The sequence below is a fragment of the Pristiophorus japonicus genome, unplaced genomic scaffold (genome assembly GCF_044704955.1).
Source record: "Pristiophorus japonicus isolate sPriJap1 unplaced genomic scaffold, sPriJap1.hap1 HAP1_SCAFFOLD_136, whole genome shotgun sequence".
Lineage (NCBI taxonomy): Eukaryota > Metazoa > Chordata > Chondrichthyes > Pristiophoridae > Pristiophorus > Pristiophorus japonicus.
Genome location: NW_027251029.1, coordinates 268,626 through 274,006, shown reverse-complemented (window position 1 = coordinate 274,006; position 5,381 = coordinate 268,626). Strand labels below are relative to the sequence as shown.

At 45.8% G+C, this 5,381-nt stretch overlaps 1 non-coding gene across 1 annotated transcript; it reads right to left on the bottom strand.

The window, feature by feature from the left end:
* Window positions 1-1,386: 1,386 nt before the first annotated feature.
* Window positions 1,387-1,462, bottom strand: trnav-uac (transfer RNA valine (anticodon UAC)). The gene has a single exon. It is a non-coding gene; the product is annotated as a tRNA-Val (tRNA).
* Between the last annotated feature and the right edge of the window lie 3,919 nt (window positions 1,463-5,381).

Here is a 5,381-nt window from a genome sequence, read left to right as displayed (position 1 = left end):
GCGAACTGAGGCAGAGTTGAACATTTGATCATTAGTTCTGTGCTCTGTCAGAACACAAGAACCAGGAGCAGGAGTCGGCGATTTGGAACTTCGAGCCTGCCTTCTTTTGCACTTCAACAAACTATAAGCGTGTTTTTAAATGAGCAGTGCGAGATATTTAGAGGGCACATTCCAATGCTTCACAAAACCATTCCTTTCGCGACAGCCACCCAGGATCGATTCCTGCTTTGAGAAGTAACTTTGATATCATTGTTTGTCATTGAAGTGGGGTCATTTTATTCAGTTCGATGGATGTCCCAAAGCAGTTGAGAGTGGTGTGCAAACAAATGAGTTTGTAATTAAAAACACTGAATGTCCCGAGTGGGATTTGAACCCACATCTCCAGAGGATATTTTGACCTGAGCACAACACCTGAGACCGCTTGACCATCCTGACTGGTAGAAGCTCCACTTGCAAGTTATTACTCTGGAAATTTTCAGACCGGGCACTTGTTCAGTCTTACTGGAAGGCCCAGTGACCGGGACAGCCTCTCCCCCGGGGTTTTACTGAGCCTGTGCTCGGTGTCCGGGGAGATTTGGTCCGGGTCCGAGGGAGCTTGCATTATGTGACAATGCACCCCGGACTGCTCTTGTTCCATTTTATCGCAAATTATTTTTTGGTTCAAAAATAACATCAGAAGTGGGACATGAAACAACATCTCCAGAGAAGATAGTGACTCAAACACAGCACCGCAGAACGCTCGGCCATCATGACTATTCCGTGCTGTGAATGGCCACCTGCAGGTTGATTTTGAACTTTTGTGTCCTGTCACATGTAATAAATGAGGGCAGCAGGCGTATCTCTTCCTGACACCGGGGAAACAGTGAGACAGACATTGCATTGTCCTCAGGTTTAATCACAGCAATATTCGCAGTCAGGAGCTGAAAAGGACGAAGAGCTGAAAAAACACAAGAAAAAAGCTAAGAAATGTCGGCAATTGTGGTAAACCTTTTAATGTGTTTCCTGCTCGTTTCGAGATGCGGCGCTCACAGAGGGAGCACGGATTCAGAAAGTAACTCTTTCATTCAAAATCTTTAAAATAATGACATGCAACTAATTAAACTGTGTGTCGGGTGATGGGGTTTGGTGAAGATTATTTGTTTTATTCCCCATTCATGAACCGACAGCGTTGTTTTGTAGAATTGCTCCTGAGGGACAGTGGAAACTTCAAGAACTGAACTTTAATTATTTAAGGATTTTGAATCATTGATGAAGCTTTCTCCCCTATCTGACTTTACACACTCTGTAAGTTGGAGACTGGTTTAAAATGTTCAGTGCTCATGCGACAAGGAACCTGGGGCGACGTTGGTTCAAATTATTTCACAGCAAAAATAGTCTCCAAAGTAATGTTTCCACCCGGGCTCGAACCAGGGACCTTTTGCGTGTAAGGCAAACGTGATAACCACAACACTACAGTTAAAGCAATCTTATATATATAACCAGACCTTTAACCTCCACAGCTGGCCGATACTTCAGGTGCTGGTTTTACGAGAATAGAATGACGGTGCTATATTTAGAAAGGCTGTGAGTGTGGCAGGAATTGATCTCGTGTTTCCCAGACTTTACACATAGGAACAGGCGATGGCCATTTAGCAGCGAGTGGTTACGATCTGGAATGCACGGCTTGAAAGGGTGGTGGAGGCAGACTCAATCTTATCTTTCAGACTGGAGTTGGATAAGTGTCTGAAGGAAAAACAATTGCAGGGCTACGGGGAAAGGGCAGGTGAGTGGGACTCGCTGAGAGTCGGCACGGGCTTGATGGGCCGAATGGCCTTCCGTGCTGTAACCATTCCATGATTCGATAAGTTAGTGGCACATTTCATAGTGTGGGTGGGAGCACAACATTGCAAAGGGACATGGATTGAGTCGGCAAAACTAAAGGCATCTGATTCAGGAGATTCGCGGGGCACGGAAATTTGGGAGTTTAATGGCTTTGAAAGGAACATTTCTGTTTTGTGCAGTTTCGGTGAGAACTTTTCCATGAAAGCAACATAAATGAAAAGAAATGCAATCGCCCAACGTGGGGCTCGAAGCCAGGAAACTGAGATGAAGAGTCTCATGCTCTATCGACTGAGCTAGCCGGGTTTCAACCCAACGCAGGTTTTTATCGCACATTACAGCCAGGCGACTATTGGCTCCGCCCCAGATGTTTTAACTTGCTGTTGAAGAACTGCCAGGGTCTTCTTGAATAGTGGACCAAGCTCGAGGGGCCGAATTGCCAACTCCGGCCCCTAATCCTTACATGTTTATGTTTACGTCTTTATGCGGAGCTCCTTCAGGGTAAACGAGTCAAAGGAGGACAGCGGAAACGTTACAAGGACACCGTCAAAACCTCCCTGGTAAAGTGCGACATCACTACTGACACCTGGGAGACCCTGGCCGCAGACCGCACGAGGTGGAGAAAGTCCATCCGGGAGGGCGTTGAGCTCTTTGAGTCTCAATGCAAGGAGCATGAAGGGACCAAGCGCAGGCAGCGGAAGGAGCACGCGGCAAACCAGTCCCACCGATCACTTTCCTCGACGTATGTCTGTCCCACCTGTAACACGGTCTGTGGCTCTTGTATCGGACTGTTCAGCCATCAAAGGACATACTTTGGGAGTGGAAACAGGTCCTCCTCGAACCAGAGGAACTGCCTCTGATGGTGTCTGTCATTTGCTTGTGAGGCGAACTTGTTAACCGCTACAATGCGGAAACATCTCCACTTTCAGCACGAGATTACCAGAATTAAACCCAATGGGATCGGGAGAAAAGTTCCTCATATGCTCAGAGCAAAATATATCATATGACAATGGAATTTTATGAATTAATTAATGACGTTTTAATCAATAATTTTTTTGACGCAGGAAATGCATAAAGATGTGTAAAATAGATGAACTATTTTTTTATAAGGTTTTGAATTAATAGTACAATTTCCCTGACCAGAAATCGAAACAAGGCCGCGGCGGTGTGAGCGCCAAATCCTACCCACTCGACCATCAGGGAACCTGGCTTGGACAGACATGCAGTGGTTGTGTCGAGGTTCATATCGAGCAGCTCTGTAATACAGGACTCTGTGCTATCCACGGGCTGTTCCCACGGGGACACACCGAGACAGACATCACCTGCTGCTGGAGGGCCATCAACTCGGTCAAAGATGCTCTTTGGTCTTGCCGAAACTTGGTGGTCTTCCAGAGCAAGGAGATGTCCACGTCTGCGTGTTGCAGACTGGCGCAATCCAATATCCAGGATTACGTGATGAGGGACGCAATTAAAATTGGTGTAGTTGCCGTAAAGGCACGGTGGGGAAGGGCCACAGTTGAAAGCCCTTCTGACACGGTAAACCCCGGGGCAGCAAACAGTATAAAACTCCCCTCGGGCCGTACTTGTGACTTCTTTATTGTGTACATGGAGCACCTTGATCTGCAAACACCTATGTCGTGCCATGTACAATGTAAGGTCTGTTTCTTGATGCACGTTGAAAAAAAGTGTAAATGTACCATCACCCATTCCATGTACTGTATAGTGACACGTGTGATGTAGTTTGTTGAATGTACGACAAGGTATTGTACCGAAATGTACTGGAACTCGAAAGCAAGGGAATATATCGAATGGAACTGCCGTCAGCACCCAAATGTAGTGTATGGTATTACTGACCGCAGCAAAATGGACTGAACTGCTTTTGAATGTACTGCACTCATTTTTATATGAATAAAGTATTTTTTTAAATAAAAAAAAAATCTCAGCCTGACACCGGGGAAAGAGTGAGACAGACCTTGGAGCAAGGCTCTGGTTATTGCCAAATAGTAAAGGAAATATTAATTCTGGCAGAACAATATTCAAAAAAACAATGACCCTGACGTTTTTTGAACACGCAACCTTCTGATCGGGAGTCAGACACACTACCGTTGCAGCATGCTACCTACATAGTGAGCTCGAGATGTTCGTCTATATGAAGGTTCTGTAATACAAGTGGCTTTAAAATCCCCGCCCATTCCCACCAGGTATCACAAGCAGCGCTCACCTGACAGGCACCGTATGGTTTCTTCTTAAACTTTTCTCTTGCTATCACGCGAATCCATCATTAATTGACCCCTCAACTTCTTTTGCACAATCAAACAAATGCTAACTCAGGAACACTCCATATTTCAATCATTTGTCCTGTGCTTTGCATCTTAACTCGAAAACCATATCCCATTATACTCACTGTATTATAGCTTTCTGGTTCAAAATCTTCATTGCCGATGACACCTCGAATCTGGGGCAACTTTTATCAAATTTAACAGCACCGGGTATTCCTACCGTGCACACAACATACAATCAGTAGTGAAGATAAAATCCCAACATGCGTATTTTCAGATTCAACGCAGTAGCATTTCAAATAAAGTGAAAGAATTTTACACTGAAAGGATTGGCAAGTGTTGCTTGTATTTGTGTCTTTAATTAAACTTTGTGGCGTCTAACTCCCGTTCATGCCACTGCTGCATAAGGAAGGAGGGTTTGACGTTGACCAGACTGCACTGCCCCTGATATTTGTCAGCTCATCATTTATATTCAGTGGTTTCTCGCCCTTTGATGGGCTGCAGTGTAGCGGATATCACGCTGGCCTCATCTTGAGTACTGTTGAGGGGGATGACTCATCAGGGGAGGGAGCAGCATCCAAGTTCGTGACACCGTTGCTGGCTCTACTGCACTGGAGGGCAGGAAAAAGTGTGGGACAGCGATAGTGATTCGATTGTAAGGGGAATAGATAGGCGTTTCTGCGGCCACAACTGAGACTCCAGGATGGTATGTTGCCTCCCTGGTGCAAAGGTCAAGGATGTCTCGGAGCGGGTGCAGGACATTCTGAAAAGGGAGGGTGAACAGCCAGTTGAAGTGGTGCACATTGGTGCCAAAGATTTAGGTAAATTAAACCGATGAGGTCCTACGAGACGAGGTTAAGGAGCTAGGAGCTAAATTAAAAAGTAGGACCTCAAAAGTAGTAATCTCGGGGTTGCTACCAGTGCCACGTGCTAGTCAGAGTAGGAATCGCAGGAGAGCTCAGATGAAGACGTAGCTTAAGCAGTGGAGTGTTTCAAATTCCTGGGGCATTGGAGCCGGTTCTGGGGGAGTTGTGACCAGTACAACCAGATGGTCTGCACCTGGGCAGGTCCGGAACAAATGTCCTAGGGGGAGTGTTTGTTAGTGCTGTTGGGGAGGAGTTAAACTAATATGGCAGGGCGATGGGAACCAATGCAGGGAGACAGAGGAAAAAAAATGGAGACAGAAAGGAGATGAGTAAAAGTGGAGGGCAGAGAAACCCAAGGCAAAAAACAAAAAGGGCCACTGTACAGAAAAATTCTAAAGGCTCAAAGTGTCATAAAAAG